Raw genomic sequence first — 19987 nt, 5'->3', positions numbered from 1 at the left:
TTGAATTTTTTTTTAATTTCGTGCGGAAACCCCAACCTCAAAACTTCAGTGTGACGTCACGACAACTAAAGTAATTTTTTGTATTTGGGCCTCGCTGGCTCCTTAAAAGACCGCGAAACTTACCACATTCAGTCTTGGGCTCCTTTTAAACACAATATATTCAATGTTTACTGCTAAAGAATTAACTGGGACCTAGAAGACGTTCTCAAAATCCCTGACGTCATGGTGAGCTGGTGCGGGAACTTCACGATGGCGTTGCCACTCGCCTGCGGTGTTTTTTGTTTCTTTCTGGTTTACCAAGTGGCTTCTCGCGGTAAGAGTGGTGTTTTTTGTATCGTGGAAGGGTAATCTATACTGATACAGAAGAAATCATTTTTCCCTTTAGTGTCCCTTAAAGCGTCCTCCAATTTTTTGAGTTAGGACTTAGGATATTTTCTAACATTTCCAAAAATCACCACGTTTACAAAAAATGCAGCACGAAGTTCACAAACCCGTAATTATGTACCAAAAACAGATATCGCAGTTTTGAAAACTCAGTCTCTTAGCGAATATGAAGTGGATAAACTTTATATTTGTGCTTACGACCTACGTTAAATTATTACAGTCCTCACGATGGTTTTGCACAAATCCTATTCACAAATTTGTAGTATACTTTACATTCATGTGCGATACACCAATTTGACCACTTTAGATGTCTCCACCGGTGCAATTTCGAGAACTGCAATTGCAATTGCAGTTGTTTATTACTGAGTCCCACGGTATCATAAAAAACTTGTACTTGAGGTATCTTTTTGCTTGCGCATTTAAAAATTTTTAAAAACTTATTGGCTTTAGGTTGAAGGCCCGTTGCATCATCGTGAATAATAATTCACCTAGAAAGCAAGAACAGCATTTTTCTACATTTAGTTAATACAGCACTCGCTGTCGTGTTGTGGAAGCCAGAAGCCGCCGATGGAACTGCGTGGTCACGCGGTCAAAGATGGCGGCGCCAATGTAGCTGCGCTGTAAACGATCTATTGGCCCTTTTCGCTGCGATTCACTGCCTTAAAGAAGGCCAAGGCTGAATGTGTAAGTTTCGCGGACTTTTACGGAGCCAACTTGGCCCAAATACAATAAATTACTTGAGTAGTCGTGACCTCTGCTTCGGGAGATATCGTAGACGGTGACTGAATGGACGACACGAAGCTTTGGCCACAGATTCGGAGAACATGCAACAGCGCTTTCGAAGCTCATTAAGCTTTGTCTAAACGACGCAGGCAGTGTATATGGTGCTTGTTCTAAAATATATTCCAAGCTATTCACACTTTCCGCTTATGAATTGAATCATGATCAGTCTTTTTTACTCTTTGTTCTTTATTTTTCAAACATTTTGACGCAACGGCTTGTCACATTTCTGACTCAGTGAAGTTCCTCGGTGCCCGGTCACTATATGACTATTTTCTGCCTAATCGCTCACGAGTACGCTTAGTTCCTTAGATATGTTCTTGCTGCGCTCAAAGCTTGAGACGTAGCTGTTCTGTACATTGTAAACATCATCAGCCTATATTTATGTTCACTGCAGGACGGGGGTCTCTCCTTGCGATCTCCAATTAACCCTGTATAGTAGTCATGATGGAGGTAGTGGCTGAATACTTCACCAGGGAGGCCAATTCCTGTTGTTGTGAGGGAGGGACTTTCTTGAAGCTTAGTGGGCCTTCCTAATTTGGTTGCACCAGGACCAGTAGAGCCCCACTAGCTCTCGGCGATTTTTTTGCTGGTGTCAGACGCCACTCCATGCCTGAAGGTGTAGTGGACTGGAAGAGGATTCGAATTTACGACCTTCCGATACGAGGCCGGGTGTTCTACCTCTGCTCCACGCCACCCCTCATCGTAATACATTGTAATACCTTGTAGCAAATGCCTATTATTGCTAGTAACTCGCTTACTCTTGTGGACCGTCACGATCGAAACATTCAGCTTCGACCATTCGTGCGCTATCGGTGTAGTACCTTCACTTATTGTGCGTATATAGTGCGCATGTATTCAAGTGTGCGCCAATTCACTTATTCTTGACACGTTGGCGAAAGAGTGGGCGTAAGTTTTCGCGCTGGTTGGGGTAGATGCGTGTAGATACTGTACGCGGAACCTGCTATGACAGGAAGCAGCGCTACTCCTGTTAACAATGTTTAACGAGGGGTATCCAGAGTCTTGCCGGCGTACCTTGGCTGAAGCCCTTTCTTTGAAGGTTAGCGAAACAACGCTGGCAGATAAGCTAATTTCTGTATCCTCGAGGAGACCGTACATCTCGAAGTGCCGGAAACACGTACGGACAGTTGCAGCAGTGGTCCGCGAACTTGGCCACACATATTCATTACATTCCTTATTTGCCAGTCACTATTTTTTGCAGCCAACTACTGCACGCGTCTTCAATCCACATGATTCTTTCCAGCATGATAGGAGCAAAGCGCGTTAGCGAAAACTCAGTTGCATTTCCAATAGCTGATCGCACAGAAGCAAGGTAGTAAATGCGGAAATGGTTTCGTATTCGTGTGCGGTCGCTGAGGCGACGTACTGCGCGCCGCCGAAAGCGCCACCTCGTTTCTCTAAAACAAACTGCTCTGCGAAAATGGTTAATATTTAGGGCACCTCGATAACGGCGCCACCGGTCAGAGAGTTGACATGCTTTGATTCAGTCCTCGCCGCCTTTCGAAAGCAGCCGGCGCCATCTTGGTGCTACGTGACGCGGTCGTGTACCTCTGCTTGCTGCTTACCCGACTTCTTCAGCGTGTTTGCGGCTAGCGTTTCGTGCGGGCTTTTGGGGTTGCGTGCGTCTTTGTGTGTGTTAGTGTTCGTCCGTGTTGCTGTGTGTGTCCGACTTCTGACTAACAAAATTCGAACTTGTGACTCACTTTTTCCGCGCAAATGGGACGATTTCGACAAAACCGCGGTGGCTTTTGCACACGCTCCGAGGCGGCGCGGTGTAGATGAGAACGAATATGGCGCTCGCGGAGACCGTGTCCCAACCCTGAAAGCGGCGCTTGGTATCGAGGCACCCTATGCATAATAGTGTTCCTGTATATGGCTCCTCACGAGACCCATATGCAGGAACACTAGTCTATAAAAAATGCTTTCTCTCTCTCTAGTTTACTTCACTGTGTCTCAGCAGCTGCGGTGATTGGCATCGCCAGAAATCGTGAGATGCCGACCAACATAACCAGCTACTGTAGCCACACATGCAGAACCTTTGCAACAAACCTAATCGCAACTACGTGGATGCATCAGCTATATATAGCTGCGAGAGGGAGTTACTTGAAACAAACCGCCAGCTTTTGCCAAGCTTTCGACGTGACTGCATGACGATATTCTAATAGACATTACCATGTTTTTTAATGGTAAAGCAGTATTAAGAGAGGAGCCGTTGTAACGTGGCGGATGAGCAAATTTCTGTATCGTCGAGGAAAGCCGTACATCTCGAAGTGCCGGAAACACGTACGGACAGTTGCGGCAGCGGCAAACAATAACACCTGATCAAAGTATCGATATTTCCTTGCTAGACGACAAACAACAACCTTTTCAGACGGGAAATGTTCATCGCTATTCAATGCATTTTTAAATTCTATTTTTACAAGGGAAGACCATTCCGATATTCCAGCGGTTCCGGAATACGATTACCTGTTCATGGCACTCATAAATATCTGAACTGAAGGCATTGTTAGCTTCATTAACAAACTTAAAAAAACATTTGCCTGTGGTATTGACAATATTAGCACTAAGCTATTAAAAACACAGTATCTATTTCAGGTGTCATTCTGTACCACATCTTCAAGCACTCCTTATCGTCTGGTGTCTTGGCCGTTGACTGGAAGATTGCGAAGCTTATCCCCATTTTTAAAACTGGAGATAAACGCAGGCCTGAAAACTATCGCCCAATATCGCTAACATGTGCTCATTACAAACTACTTGAGCACATAATCGCCTCGCACATTTACTCGCACCTAGCAAAAAATAAGTTTTTCTTTCAGAAACACCATGGCTTCAGGAAAGGTCTGTCTTGCGAAACACAGTTACTGGAGTTCACCACCGATCTACACTTCAGTATGAACAACAGTCAACAAATAGACGCCATGTTCCCAGACTTCTCAAAGGCATTCCACATGCGTTGCACATTGCCGTCTCATTTCTAAATTATCTCATCTAGATATCGACTCACTTTTAGAAACTTTTTATCGCTTCGTCATAAATTTACTGTTGTTAATGATTGTCCTTCTTCTAATACTGAAGTTACGTCTGGTGTACCACAGGGGAGTGTCTTGGGGCCTCTGCTTTTCCTAATATTTATTAACGATCTACCTTGAAAGATTTCCTCTTGCATACGGCTGTTTACCGACGATTGCGTTGTTTAACGAGCGATTAATTCCATTAACGATCAAACCACCTTGCAGCATGACCTTCACATTATTACCGACTGGTGTAACATATGGAAAATGTCGCTAAACCCTTCCAAAAGTAATATTATATCGTTCTCACGCAAGCGCACTAGTTCCATATCCACATACAGCTTAAGTAAAACGACCTTGTCACGTACCATTACCTACAAATACCTTGGTGTGAACCTCACTAGTAACGTGTCTTGGTCTTCGCATATTGCTACAATTTGCGCTACTGCATTTAAAACGCTTGGTTTTCTGAGGCGCAACTTGCAAAATTCATCTGCTGACGTGCGTAAGTTAGCATACCTGATGTTTGTACGCCCGCAATTAGAATTTGCATCCGCTGTATGGGCACCATACTAAGAATATTGAATAACAATGCTTGAACCCATACGTAACAGAGCTGCCCGATATATCACTCGGAATTTTGATCGAAACTCCAGTATACCTGCAATGGGCACCATACTAAGAATATTGAATAACAATGCTTGAACCCATACGTAACAGAGCTGCCCGATATATCACTCGGAATTTTGATCGAAACTCCAGTATACCTGCAAACCTGTGAACTTTGTAATTCGTAATAATCCCCGCAAACTGGTAAGGAGAGGGGGTGGATTGAAGAGATAACACGCATTTTTATACCCCTTGCCCTAAGCACACATCTGTTGTGCCTACATACGCACTCTACAAACAATGATTTAACTTCCAACGCATCATGCTAGAGCCCGCCCACTTGGTACAGTATAGAGACGCACACGGAATGTACCATTTTTAGATAACATGATGAATTTTTCAATGATTTTGCTTTTTGGTACTTTCGCAGCTCCATGCAAGTACCCATTTGGTACATGGCGTCTTTCGCAGCCTTAAGAAGGTGGTGCAAGTACCCTCACAATTAGTTTTTTTGCGTGCATTCATAAAGTCATTCATTGGCTGCCGCATCTTTCAACAGCTTTAGAACGTTTACGTAAACCCAATTGATTTTCTATAAAACATCAGACATCCTTTGTAAAATCGTAGAACGAGCTCCACTTCGTGAACTTTAAGAAAAATTCTACATGATGATAATGATCATGAATACAATCAAATGACACTCTAATGACTGCCTTTAGCGAAATAAACTTACTTTTTGTGGCATATACATTCGCGTTCATGCATGATAACTCAAAGTTGAATCCGCTTTAGGTGTTTCGAAACCCGTCTATCTGAATACGTTAAGTTGGCCCAACAAGTGCTAACTGACACTGCTAACTTTGACATCAAGTGTATACGTCATGAAGTAGCCACTGTGCAATTTCTGTTTTAGAGTCGTGACTGCTACGTGCATTTTAAATTTCAATTATTTAGCATCACTTATGCGCGAACATAATGGCATGAAACAATTCTATTCCAGGATTCGTTTCAAATAAAAGTGACGTTCATATAGGTTTTGCAGGTCACTTACCAGATGAAAACAGCACTGTTGCAAAGAGCAGCAGGTATATTGCTAGCAGCATGCTGTGTTGGGGAACGAATACAGTACGTGGCTTGCTGAGACAGTACGTCGCGTTCTGAAAGAAGCACCTTTGGTACGCTGAGCTTAGTTTGCTTTCATTTAAAATTGAAGCAAACGACTTTCTAGCTCCGAATAAACGCAAATGACGAATACGACAGGTGAAGGTTCAGTCACCGCTGAACCATATTTAACAGTAAATGCTAAAGCTCTGTCGGTGACACCGAAAGAAATATAGGTTAACAATCATTGTAGTTCCGCACGTCCTCTGCATACCTAACGGCTGATTAAATGTAACAAATAATTAAAAATAAGGGAAGGTTTTAAGCGAACGTCCCCACTGTATTTTGATTGACATTCTTTTTTTTTCATAAGAATAAATGGTAAATTAAGTTTATTTAGGCACATTTTATTTGCCTTTCTTCATCACAAGCCCTGATGGCAAAAAGAAAAGAAACCTGGCGATATTTTGTTAATACCACGTGATATCACGTCCGTGTGCCAGTGAAATTCGGCGTGTCAAACGCAAACCTCGTCATTTAGCCATAGGCCGGCCAAAATAGGCGGATTTCACGCAAACTCACACACAATATATATTTCTCGCTTCGGGCTCCACTCGGGGAACTCAGAGTCATCAAAATTCTACACAGGCAACCTATCTTCGACTCGGTATTACTAGAAATTAGTTCACCTTGGTTCTCACAGGCACATATACTCATCAAACTTCAACACATCACGGCCCACTGGGAATCATAGACGCGAAAATTCGAGTCATTCGTGTTCAACGAAACTCACAGGTTGGTCTGAGTCTTACTCCCGTATTCAGAAATGCATCTTAACTTGAAGCCCATGCTTGGCTTGATATTACGCCTGGCGTGAACGTGCCTAATACGCTCATTGCGTTTCCTATGGTACGTTCACGACAGGCGTCACTTAAATCAAGCCAAGCGTGGGCTTCAAGTTAAGATGCATTTCTGAATACGGGGGTTAGTCGCCAAATGTGTGAACCGACCTATGAATTTAGTACGCTATGCACCTTATGCAAGTTATAAGCCAGGCCTTCGCGCTTAATAAAGACCAAAAATGCGAACCGAAAGCTTCTGACGCGTCGATGAAAGAGCGCGGCCGCTCGCTTCTAGTGCGTTATGCTAGGCTCGTAATTGGTGATGTTGGCGTTTTAAAGCGCCGCAAGCCCTGGCGCGTCGCTTGCTATTATTATAATTTTGTGGATTGTTTTTCTTTTTGTCAAAAGAAAAGAGAACAACCTAATGCCTAGGTTGCTTTACACGTAGTTATCGCCCGCGTCTCGATCCTCTTCGACAACTTTTGCACTGACACCGTATCAGTTCAGCAAATTGAATAATAGTTTGCTCCTTAAACTGAATTAAAGAATTTTTGGTGCAAAATGAAATATATATGAATATATTCATGGCTATCTTGAGCGATGCCCATGGGCCAGGAACATAGTTATTGCCGTCCGCGTAAGCTAGCAGTTATCTTTAAGTTCTTCGTGACCTTCAGTTCGAACAGGCGGAATATTAGAGTTTAATAAGACATCTTACCACTTTGTCATTTCAGCCCTTTCGCATTTGTTGGGGTAAATCAATATAATAATTATCGACCATCGTGACGACCTTAATTTGGCTTGGACGCAACGCAATAATGAGTTAAGAAAATATTCCATTTCGTCAAAATAAATGTTTGTATTTGTCCTCAACCTTGGGTTGGCCTTTTACATTCCTCATTGCCCGAGACGCTTTTTATTTAAAACATGAAGCTTTTCGTGCATGATTTACTTGGAGTTTCGGACCCTGTCTCACGAAGTGCCATTAAGAGTAGAACGTGATAGCATTCAAAGATCCCTGGCTGTTTGTCAGGCTTCCCGGCAACTGCAGCTTTCTTTTTTCTCCAACTTCGCCTCCGAATGCGGCTGCCGATTAGGCGAGCGCCATCTGGATGGTGTTTTTGCAAGTAAGTAACCGCGGCACACCGCCGTATGAATTGTAGAAATGCTGGAAAAGGGGTTTGTGTTTAAGTTTCGGCGTAATTAAGACAATTATGTTTTCTCATATATTCAAATTACCATCCGTCGCTATCACGTCTTTAGATTGTGGTTAATTCGTACTTTACAATTTTTCTAACCGATTTTACTTCGAAAAATTCAATTTTTTTTTCGCTAACGCCTTGCACCACGCGGAGGGTCTGCGCGGTTGGGGTGGTTCGGGATGATTATCTCCGCCAACGGCGCCGGAGCGCGTCCGCCGGCTCCGACGCCGGATTTTCTGCGACACGGGGCCCTTAACGCATTTGCGTTAAAAGGAGCCCGACTAAACGGAGAAAACTTGCACCACAAAATATTTTTACTACACGGCACGTGGCTAATCGAATGGGCAACATTATCACTATTAATCTGCCGTTATGAGGCTACAGTTGTTAAGATATATACATATTGTAAGGAAGAAGTGCGTCGTGTAGAGCTCCGCAGCCGAATCGCCAGCGCTACTGTAGTGGGGCTCGTGCTCGACGCTGTTCCTGGTGCGCCTGGCGAAACCTACGCTGTTGTGTCTTCCTGTCGGCGTCCTTCGTGCCGTCCACAGCCGTGCTAGACTTCCTTGTCATAATTGGTTGAGGTTTGCTGGGTCTCCTGTAATCCTGGAATTGCGCAGCCGGATCCTCCCTGCCATCATGACCTCCGCAAGCGCCACGAGCGTACCACCACCTGCTCCCCAGTCCTCCGTATGCCCCGGCACACTCCGTCAGCGGGACCCTCCCATCTTTAGCGGTGCTGATGACCACGACGTTGATGACTGGCTATCATCATACGAACGTGTCAGTCTTAACAACAAATGGGATGACACCACGAAATTGACCACCGTCCCTTTTTACCTTACCGGAATTGCCCACTTGTGGTTTCGCAACCACGAAAGCGAAGTCACAAGCTGGACTGTGTTCAAGACAAAGTTCAGCGAGGTCTTCGGCCGCCCTGCTGTTCAAAAGCTTCGTGCCGAACAGCGTCTGCAGTCGCGCTCTCAGCAGCCTGGTGAGACCTTTACGAGTTACATCGAAGATGTCATCGCTCTCTGCAAACGCGTCGATGCATCCATGACTGAGGGCAATAAAATCAAGCATATCCTGAAGGGCATCAACGAGGATGCGTTTCAGATGCGGATTTCAAAGAGCCCCTCGACTGTTGGCCAAGTTATTGAACTCTGCCAAAGCTATGACGAGCTCCGCTGTCAACGCCTCCTCACCCGCCGTCCTGTTCCCCATCAGGAATCGTTGTCCGGCTTGACCTCTCCTCTTCACGATTCCAACCTCCTCTCGCAGATCAAGGCTTTCGTCCGGGAAGAAGTTGCTCGCCAGCTCTCCCTTATCTCCAACCCGCCGGAGTCCAGTTCGTCCCTTAGTCCGACCCTACGACACGTCATAGAAGAACAAGTGTCCGAGGTCCTTCCTCTGGAGCGGGCGCCTCAACTCACCGCCCCCCTGACTTACGCCGACGCCGTCGCACGACCACGCCCACCGACGTTCCGGGCTACACCTCCGATGTCTAGCCCTGTTTTTACTTCCCCGCCACCACGACCTCCTAGTCCATCGAGCAATTAATCCCTGGCGCACAGCGGACAATCGGCCCATCTGCTATTCGTGTGGTATTCCCGGACACGTTGCACGCCTGTGCCGCCGCCGTCCACTTCATCCACGTGACGACCCACGCACAGCAGCGTACGACCATCCGTTGTCTTACGCACCAGACCGCGATTTACCTCTTCCCCGCCCTAGCCTTCGCCCAGTTTCTGACCGCCGTTCTCCTTCTCCTCGTCGTCGCTCGCTCTCCCCGATGCGTCGACGTCCCTCTACCGCTGACACGGAAAACTAAGTGGCGCAGTTCCCGAGGCAAGAACTGCGTCATCGTCGCAATGCTCAAGCCCTCTTCTTTCGCCGCCCAACGTTATTGATGTCGCTGTTGAAGGTGTCTCTGTGCTTGCCCTCATTGACACAGGTGCCGTCATATCATGTGATTGCCGAAAAACTATGCCGCTCAATACGAAAAGTTACGACCCCTTTCTTCGGTTCGTTACTCCGCACGGCCACAGCACAGCACGTCCAGCCGGTGGCTGCGTGCACCGCCAGACTGGAAATTCAAGGAGTGCTCTACATCGTCGAGTTCGTCGTTCTTCCCCACTGTTCCCACGATATTATTTTAGGTTGGGATTTTCTCTCTCGTCGACAAGCTGTTATTGATTGCTCCCGTGCAGAAGTCGCCTTCTCTTCGCTTGGCAATGCCATATCTGACGACGTTTCGCTTTCCTGCACCAAGTCATCCCTCACTGACGACATCCAGATACCTCCGCACGCATCCGTTCTGGCACCTGTATCCTGTTCCATTGCCTCCGACTCTACCGTACTCATCACACCTACCACTGCTTTCGTTCGTCGCCACATCTCACCACTCCCAACCGCGCTGCTTGGCCTTCAAGCAGGTGCGACTCACCTTCCTGTCTACAACCACTTCTCATTCCCGATTACGTTGCTTCGCGGTGAATCTCTCGGCACTGTGGAGCCTTACAACACCATTACCACGTTGGAACTTCCTAATGGATCGTCCGAGGTCAACACCCTCTCCGGTTGTCCCGTACCTGCCACATCGCCTGAAGACGTTTTCAGTCACGTCATCGACAACGCCTTAAACCCCAAGCAGCGCCATGACCTCTTCCGTCTCCTCGACAAATTTCGCTCTGCTTTTGACAGCCATAGCACTTCTCTGGATCGAACGACGACTGTATGCCACCGGATTGACACCGGTGCTCACTCACCGCTACGGCAGCGACCATCCTGCGTATCTTCGACAGAACGACGCGTCATTGATGAGCAAGTAGGTGAAATTCTCAAGCGTGGCGTCATTGAACCATCCGACAGTCCATGGGCATCGCCAGTTGTTTTATTTAAAAAGAAGGATGGCTCGATCCGCTTTTGCGTGGACTACCGTCGCCTAAACAAAATAACCCGAAAGGATGTTTATCCATTGCCACGGATTGATGACGCTTTAGACTGCTTACAAGGTGCAGAGTTCTTTTCCTCCCTCGATCTACGCTCTGGTTATTGGCAGGTGCCTATGGCTGCAGACGATAAGCCTAAAACAGCTTTCATCACACCAGATGGCTTATACGAATTTCGTGTGATGCCATTCGGCCTTTGCAACGCGCCCGCGACTTTTGAGCGGATGATGGATACTATTCTTCGAGGCCTCAAATGGAACACGTGCTTGTGTTATTTGGACGATGTAGTAGTGTTTGCACTGGATTTTCCTACTCACCTTGATCGCTTGGAGCAGGTTTTACGCTGTCTCAGTGACGCTGGCCTCCAACTTAACCTGAAAAAATGTCACTTTGGGGCACGGAAGCTGACAATTCTCGGACATGTGTCGAAGGACGGCGTTCTCACCGATGCCGCAAAGCTCCGTGCTGTTGAAGAATTCCCAAGGCCAACGTCTCTAAAAGACTTGCGTAGTTTCATTGGCCTCTGCTCGTACTTCCGCCGGTTCATTCGAAATTTCGCTTCGATTATGGCACCGCTGACAGAGCTACTTGAGGGAGATACCAATCTTTCCGCGTGGTCCCCGGCTTGCGACGAGGCCTTCGCGAAGCTACGTCGCCTGCTTACAACACCACCGATACTGCGCCATTTTGATCCAGCTGATCCCACGGAAATCCATACGGATGCTAGCGGCGTTGGTCTTGGCGCTGTGCTGGCCCAGCGAAAGCCCGGCTACCAAGAATATGTTGTTGCTTACGCGAGCCGCACTCTTACGAAAGCCGAAGCAAATTATTCAGTCACGGAAAAAGAATGTCTAGCGATCATCTGGGCCATTACAAAATTTCGTCCATACCTGTACGGCCGGTCCTTCGATGTTGTCACCGATCACCACGCACTTTGCTGGTTGTCGTCCCTCAAGGATCCCTGCGGCCGCCTAGCCCGGTGGGCGCTGAGGCTCCAAGAGTACGACATCCGGGTTGTCTACCGCTCAGGCAAGAAGCACGCCGATGCCGATGCTCTTTCGCGCTCGCCTGTCCACACCGACATTGTCAGTGTATCCGTCCTAGACGACCCACTTCCCCCATTCGCTTCTGTCGACATGGCTTTGGAGCAGCGCAAGGACTCCTGAATTTCATCTTTGATAGATTACATCTCTGATTCACCTGAACGCCCACCATCCCGAGCACTACGCCGGCAAGCTTCGCACTTCGCCATCCGCGACGGCATCGTCTATCTCCGTAACTACAGTTCCGACGGCCGCAAATGGCTGCTTGTAATACCCCGGTAGCTCCGCACCGATGTATGCGCCGCTTTCCACGCCGACCCTCAGTGTGCACACGCTGGTCTCTTCAAGACCTACACCAGACTACGTCATAGGTTTTATTGGCGCGGTATGTACACATTTGTGCAAAAGTACACTCGCTCTTGCACAGAATGTCAACGCCGCAAGCCTGATCCTTGCCGCTCTTCTGTACCAATGCAACCTTTGCCGTGCCCGTCACGACCCTTTGACCGGGTTGGAATAGACGTATGCGGGCCTCTTCCATACACAGCTGCTGGCAATCGCTGGGTCATTGTAGCTATAGACCACCTCACGAGGTAAGCCGAAACGGCCGCTCTACCAGCCGCGACGGCTCGTGACGTTGCCTACTTCCTGCTTCAACGCTTCGTCACGGCACTCCCCGTGAACTACTGAGCGACCGCGGCCACGTCTTTCTCGCCGATGTCCTTCAAGAACTTCTCACTGAGTGCCGCATTATTCATCGCTGTACCACCGCATATCGCCCGCAAACAAATGGATTGACAGAATGCTTTAACCGAACTCTTGGCGACATGTTTTCGATGTATGTCGCCTCCAACCACACCAACTGGGACATCATCCTTCCCTATGTTTCATACGCCTACAATACGGCACCCCAGGCAACGACGGGCTTTTCTCCCTTCTTTCTTCTGTATGGCCGAGAACCGTCATTTCCCATTGACACTATTCTTCCTTACCGTCCCGACTTATCAGAGGGTACACCGGTTTCAGAAGCCGCCCGGTATGCAGAAGAATGTCGGCAACTAGCTCGCTCCCTTACAACGCAAGAACAAGCGCTACAGAAATTTCGTCATGACGACGGGAGCCCCCACACCCAGTTTTCGCCTGACGCTCTCGTTTGGTTGTGGGTGCCTCCTACTTCGACATCAGGTGTCTCCTCCAAGTTTGTATCCCGATACCATGGACCCTACCGCGTTCTGCAGCAAACTTCTCCGGTGAACTACGTCATAGAACCTCTGACGCCCCCTACGGACCTGCGTCGCCGAGGCCGCGAAACTGTCCACGTCGATCGGCTCAAGCCGTATCACGAGCCCTTCGTCCTCACGACGCCTTAGGCCTCCTGTGCAGCTCCGTCTTCCGCGAGGGGGGGGAGATGTAAGGAAGAAGTAGTGCGTCGTGTAGAGCTCCGCAGCCGAATCGCCAGAGCTCGTGCTCGACGCTGTTCCTGGTGCGCCTGGCGAAACCTACGCTGTTGTGTCTTCCTGTCGGCGTCCTTCGTGCAGTCCACAGCCGTGCTAGACTTCCTTGTCATAATATATATATATATATATATATATATATATACATGTGTGTGTGTGTGTGTGAACGAGAAAAAACGGAACCGAGGGACCCGATTTTATTAATCATAGGAATCCAGCAAACATAGACACCAAGGACAACACCGGGGAAATTACTTGTGCTTACTAAACGAATTAAAGAAATGATAACTTAAAGGAAATTAAAGTGGATGAGAAAACAACTTGCCGCAGGTGGGGAACCCTACTGAAAAATCCATATGCCCCATAACTCCCATATCCAATAATACGATATGAAACATATAGGATCCCATATAGAAACCAGTTTTTCCTATTTCTCTTATGATGTTATTGGATATAGGAGTTATGGGGAATACGGGTTATTTTCAGTAGGGAACGATCGCACGTCTTCGCATTACGCGTGCGATGCTCTTACCATTGAGCTACCGCGACACCGTTTTCCCATCCACTTTCCGGGGTATTTATGTTTTACAACAGGAACTAACCGTGGGAGTGTTAGCCAGCGCCACCACTCAGAAACCTAGGCGGCGGATGTTGAACATCCTTTCTGCCGCAGGCGTCACGAGTCCGTGATCTTTTTAGGGGAAGGCAACTGGTCAATAAACCCACATATGCTACCTGAAGGCATCAATGTTACCGGATTCAAGCCCTCGTTATGTCTTCTTCTTCTTTCTGGGGTTTTACGTGCCAAAACCAGTTCTGATTATGAGGCACGTCGTGGTAGAGGGCTCCGGATTAATTTTGACCACCTGGGGTTCTTTAACGTGCACTACAACGCAAGCACACGGGCGTTGTTGCATTTCGCCTCCATCGAAATGCGGCCGCCGGGGCCGGGATTCGATCCCGCGACCTCGTGCTCAGCAGCGCAACGCCTTAGCTGACTGAGCCACCCCGGCGGGTCTCTCGTTATGTAATGAACGAGAAGAAAGGACACCGAGGGGCCCGATTTTTATTAATCATATCATAAGAAGCCAACAAACAATGACTCCAAGGACAACATAGGGGAAATTATTTGTACTCACTAATTGAATTAAAGAAATGATAAATTAAGGGAAATGAAAATGGATGAAAAAACAACTGGCTGCAGGTGAGGAACGATTCCATGTCTTCGCATTACGCGTGCGATGCTCTTACCATGGAGCTACCACGGCGCCATTTTCCCATCCACTTTCTGGGGTATTTATGTTTTACAACTAGAACTAACCCTTGGAGCGTTAGCCAGCGCCACCACTGACAAACCTAGACGGCGGATGTGGAACATCTTTTCTGCCGCAGGCGTGGCGCTGGCTAACACTTCCAGGATTAGTTCTAGTAGTACTAGTTGTTAGTTCTAGTAGTTCCCCAGGATATATGCCTCGCTGAGGATATTACGGCAATGAGACAGGAACTTACTGCTCTACAACAACATAGAAGACAGAATCTACAACAATATAAAAGACAGAATAATCTAGAAATAAAGGGAGTTGCTGTGATGGATGCAGAGAAGCTGGTTTCCACAATGCAACAAATTGCCACCTGCCTGAAAGTTGATGTCCAGAAAACAGATATAGACGCTGTGCACCAAGTGCAGTCAAGGAACCTGTCAGCACCTAATATCATCGTCAGGTCTTTTCCGAGCTGTGAAAGATAATGTTCTGAAGACTGCTAAGAAGCAAGGACTCAACACGGCAGTCTTAGATTTCCAGGGCATTGCATCCCCGGTGTACATAAATGAGCACCTGAGCCCAGCAAATAAGGAATTGCTAACTGCCGCTTTAAAGGGACACTAAAGGCAAATACAAAGTCGACTTGGACTGTTTACATACCTTTCCACAAACCTCGAAACGCTTGTCTCGTGCAAAGAAAAGGCTTAAATTACGAGAAAACTGGATCTGAAGGGTCCAAATACCTTTATTGCAATTCAAATCACCCGCCATGCCAACCGAGGAGTGGTGACGTTGCATACGCCATTACCGCCATTTGCTGCCATTGGTGAGTGAAACGGCGCCCGACAGAAGGCGGTACGGTGCGCCGCTGCAGCTGATTTTGGTAAAGCGGCGTACACCGTTCGGGCATTCCGCGACGACGCATGGAAGTGGATTTCTTTGCTACTTGCAGTTATTGCGAGGTTCGCGAGCCAGAACAACAAGCGCAACACTACACGATAACAGAAAAACTGAAACGCGAAAGTGCGGGCGGCGCAGAATCGAGCGAACACGAAACCTTTTGACCGCCCGCGTCGTTGTCAACGGTGTAATGTCAGTTAGTTCTTTTTTGTAAAAGTGTAATAGAACTGGTGAAGTAGTATTTTCTTTCTTCTTATAATACAGTACAATGATGTTTTTCTTATAACGAGTGGTTCAGTACTAGTGACAGAACTTAAATGAGGAGTGCCTTCGTCATCGGGCAAGTATCTCAATGTCCCGGGGGAGTCTCTAATCGTGTCCTGCATTTAACTCAATTTCTCTATTACTAAGGCTCTGCTCGCGATAATATTGACGCTTTAGAGATACTCAAGCACTAATACATCACTTTACCTTGACTTAGTATTTGCATTTAGTGTCCCTTTAAAGACCAAGCGGGAAAAGAACTTGAAGTACACTTGGGTAACTAATGGCAAGATTTTGATGCGCAAGGCAGATAATTCACGTGTGCTTGACGTCACTTGTGCTGAAGATCTTTCTAAAGTTGTTTGAGATTTGTTTACCTGTCGTTTCTGTATACCTGTAGTTTCTACTTTTCTAAATGGCGATTTTCTTTTCCTGAGGTTGAAAATGTATGGATTCAGCAGGATCATTTCGTAGTTTTACATTGTAATATTCGCAGCATTAAGAATAACTTCAATCATCTACTTTTGTACTTGTCACAGCACTCACTAAAATATGATATTAATGCTATAACGGAAACTTGGCTTCGAGAAAGCGAATCAATTTATCTACCTGGCTATGTCATGCTATCGCAACCTCGAAACAGTGATACACGTGGAGGGGGCGTGGCGTTATTTATCAAAGATTGGTTTGGCTACTTTCACCCTTCGCGATAGTTCATGCTACAGTTCATCTGTAGAAACTCTTTTTATTCATCTTCAAAATGGTGTTATCGTGGGTGTGGTGTATCGCCCACCAAATTCCATAATAGCCGACTTCATTACTGTAATGGAAAGTACCATGATTCCTATTGTGACCTCTAAAGCGCCTCTTGTTGTTTGCGGTGATATTAACATAGACTTGTCTGGAGATATTTGTTACGATTACGTGTTTTACTGCAATCAGTTAATATGAAAAATGTTATTTCATCGCCTACGCCCATAACAGACCACTCGGAGTCGATTATTCATCACGTGTTATACAATGCTGACTTGAATGTATCGGCAGGTGTATACAGCGCTGTTAATGCGGATCACAATCCTACTTTTCTATTTTTCTCCCAAAAGACATTGTTGCTGCTGGTGTACCTACCGTCAAACGAACAACACGTGTAGACTATAACTGCGTGCAAAGATGACTTCAGGCTACGAATTTTGAAGCCCTTTATGATGAGGACGTGCAAGTCGAGTGTGAAAGCATTATTCAATGCATAGCGGACGCCATCAAACGGTCAACACGCAGCTGTTCGCGCCGAAATTATGAGCACGCCTTATGTCCATAGATGAATAGAAGTATAGTTGAGGTTTTGAAACTGAAAGATTTTTACTACGATAAATGGAAAAATAGCAGAAGCAGTGAATACTACCATCCAAATTTTAGGTTATACAGAAATAAGTCAGTAGCAATGATGAGAAAATCAAAAAAGATCTATTATAGCAACCTAATTCAAAACAATGAAGGTCACACGAAGAAGATATGGCAAATTGTCAGAAGATGTCACTGGCATGGGTACCAAAGAACACACTATACCTGATAATCCAACATGTGAAGTGGCTAACAACTTTAACGATTCCTTTACTAATATCGGTCTTAGTCTCGCGAGCAAGTTCCCTGCTCATATACCCAACCTAAATGCACCATCTAGTGTTACCAATAATTTTAATCTTCGCGACATAAATGAAGATAACATCAGACAGCTTATTAACATGCTACCGAGGAACAAGGTGGCTGGCCATGGCGCCGTACCTTCAAGGATTTTAAAAGGAAATATTGATATACTGTGGGCTCCGTTATGCCACATATTTAATCATGCGTTTTCTTCTCAAACTTATCCTAATATACTTAAGACTGCTAAAGTAATACCAGTATACAAATCTGGGGACAGGAACCTTCCGGACAGCTACAGACCAATATCTGTCCTGAGTTGTATTAACACTACATATTATTACGATACCATCTAGAGATGCTAAAGAGACGAGCCGCCGCGAGAAAGACGATGAAGTGTGTCTGGGCTTTTGGCTCGAGCAAGGTGTCGGCCTGGCGGTTTTGGTTCCAGTGTAAATATACTGTAAATAGCTTCTTTCGTGTGTGTCTTTCCACACGTAACATTCTGGTGGAGGATTGCAATCCCCGTCCTCGCCACGGAACTCCGAAGTGGTCGGTACATCGAGCTTGTCACCATGCCTCCCGGTGACGAGACCACATATGAAAAACTAATTTCGTCACAATTAAAGCACTTCCTGCGTGATCAGAATGTACTTTGTCCCGAGCAGCATGGCTGTGTTACCAACAGGTCCACTTCAACCGCTGTTTCAATGCTTTCGCAATATACCAATTCCGCTCTGCATGAAAACAACATAGCAATAGCAGTATTTTTAGACATTAGGAAGGCATTTGATGCAGTTAGTCATTCCATTTTACTGGAAAAAATGCATTAATTCCTATAGAATCGCAGATAACTCACTTGATTTCTTTTCCAGTTATTTATTGGCGCGTAAAAAAAGGGTAGTTTTTGGTGACATCAATTCATCCTACAATTATATTAACTGCGGGCTGCCACAAGGTTCAGTATTAGGCCCTATATTGTTCCCTCTTCACATAAATGATGTCCCACATTCCCTACAGAGATCAAGGGCATTGCTGTACGCGGACGATACTGCCTCAATTTTTACAGGACACTGCCTAGCAGTTCTACAAAATGATGTGATGACGGATCTGTCGAACATTTCGGAATGATTTACCAATAACCAGCTGACCATTAAGTGTGCTAAAACAAAATAGGTAGTGTTTCACTCTCGCAGGAGGCACACTGATACTGCATTTCTTAGCCTATCATTAGACAACGCTTCTATTCAACCAGTCCCTTCTTTCAATACTTGGGGGCCATTTTTGATGAGAATTTACACTGGCATGAGCAAGTACAAAATGTATGCGCGAAGGTAGCGTATGGCTGCTATACTCTAATAAAAGCTCACCAATATTTTCCACAAGCTATATTACTTCGTACACTCTACTTTTCATTGTGTCACTGTCACATTAGTTACTGACTGAATTCATGGGGTGTGGCGTACAATAATTACATAATAACTCTTGACCGACTTCAAAAGCGAATATTGAGAATCATAAGCCAAGGTGAACCAGTAGGTAATATTTTTCGATCACAACGCATTGTTTCAGTTCCGATGTTGCGCGACTAAATATTTCTGTTTCAATAAATAACATAACCAATAGAAACTCTCCTCTGCCTGTTGATCTTTTTTCCATTCCTATACGCAATACGCGACATACTTCAAACGGTAACTTCAATCTGTCAAAATGCCATAATGTTTATGGTGAAAGATTAATAGAATTTACTGGAGCTAAAGTATGGAACATGATTCCCCTTGAGATTAAAACTGCACGTAATTTCAGCATAGCATGCAAATAATTTTTTCTATCAATTCAAGATATGTAAACCAGTGTGCATGTTAGTATAAAATGTTTGATTTGATTTTCTTTGAATTCCTTTAATAGGTACCGATATATTACAACAGTAAATGTATACGTGCATATGTATGTATTGATATGATCATGTTTCTTTTTTGTTTCCTCTTCCTGACCTGTACATTCTTTATTGCACAATGTATTGGACTGGCCACTAGCCAATATAGGCTATCGGTCCAAATAATCGCTGTATATGTCGTTTCTGTTCATGAAATAAAGTTCTATTGATGATGATGATGACAGTAAAGTGGATTGGAAAATGGCGCCGCGGTAGCTCTATGGTAAGAGCATCGCACGCGTAATGCGAAGACGTGGTATCTTTCCCCACCTGCGGCCAGTTGTGTTTTCGTCCACTTTATTTTCCTTTAATTTATCATCTCTTTAATTCACTTAGTAATGCCACATCATTACCCCTGTGTTGCCCTTGGTGTTATATATATATATATATATATATATATATATATATATATATAGTGACTGGATTTTTGGAGGGGCGATACGTATTTAGCAGGATGACAAGCATAACTTCGCGGTTACCTTCGGTTTCTTTGTCCATAAACTGAAGATACCGCAAAGTTACCCGCCGTGGTTGCTTAGTGGCTATGGTGTTGGGCTGCTAAGCACGAGGTCGCGGGATCGAATCC

General features: G+C 45.7%; 1 long non-coding RNA gene across 1 annotated transcript in view; it reads right to left on the bottom strand.

Annotated features, from left to right (window-relative positions):
• LOC119448679 (uncharacterized) overlaps positions 1–6024 on the bottom strand; it is a 33787-nt gene extending 27763 nt beyond the window's left edge. Inside the window, exon 1 of the long non-coding RNA XR_007465253.1 lies at positions 5857–6024. This is a non-coding gene — a long non-coding RNA (uncharacterized LOC119448679). The remainder of the gene's footprint in view (positions 1–5856) is intronic.
• Between the last annotated feature and the right edge of the window lie 13963 nt (positions 6025–19987).

Source organism: Dermacentor silvarum, chromosome 1, assembly GCF_013339745.2.
Source record: "Dermacentor silvarum isolate Dsil-2018 chromosome 1, BIME_Dsil_1.4, whole genome shotgun sequence".
Classification (NCBI taxonomy): domain Eukaryota; kingdom Metazoa; phylum Arthropoda; class Arachnida; order Ixodida; family Ixodidae; genus Dermacentor; species Dermacentor silvarum.
The sequence above is the reverse complement of the archived record's forward strand: the minus strand, read 5'-3'. Positions and strand labels throughout refer to the sequence as shown.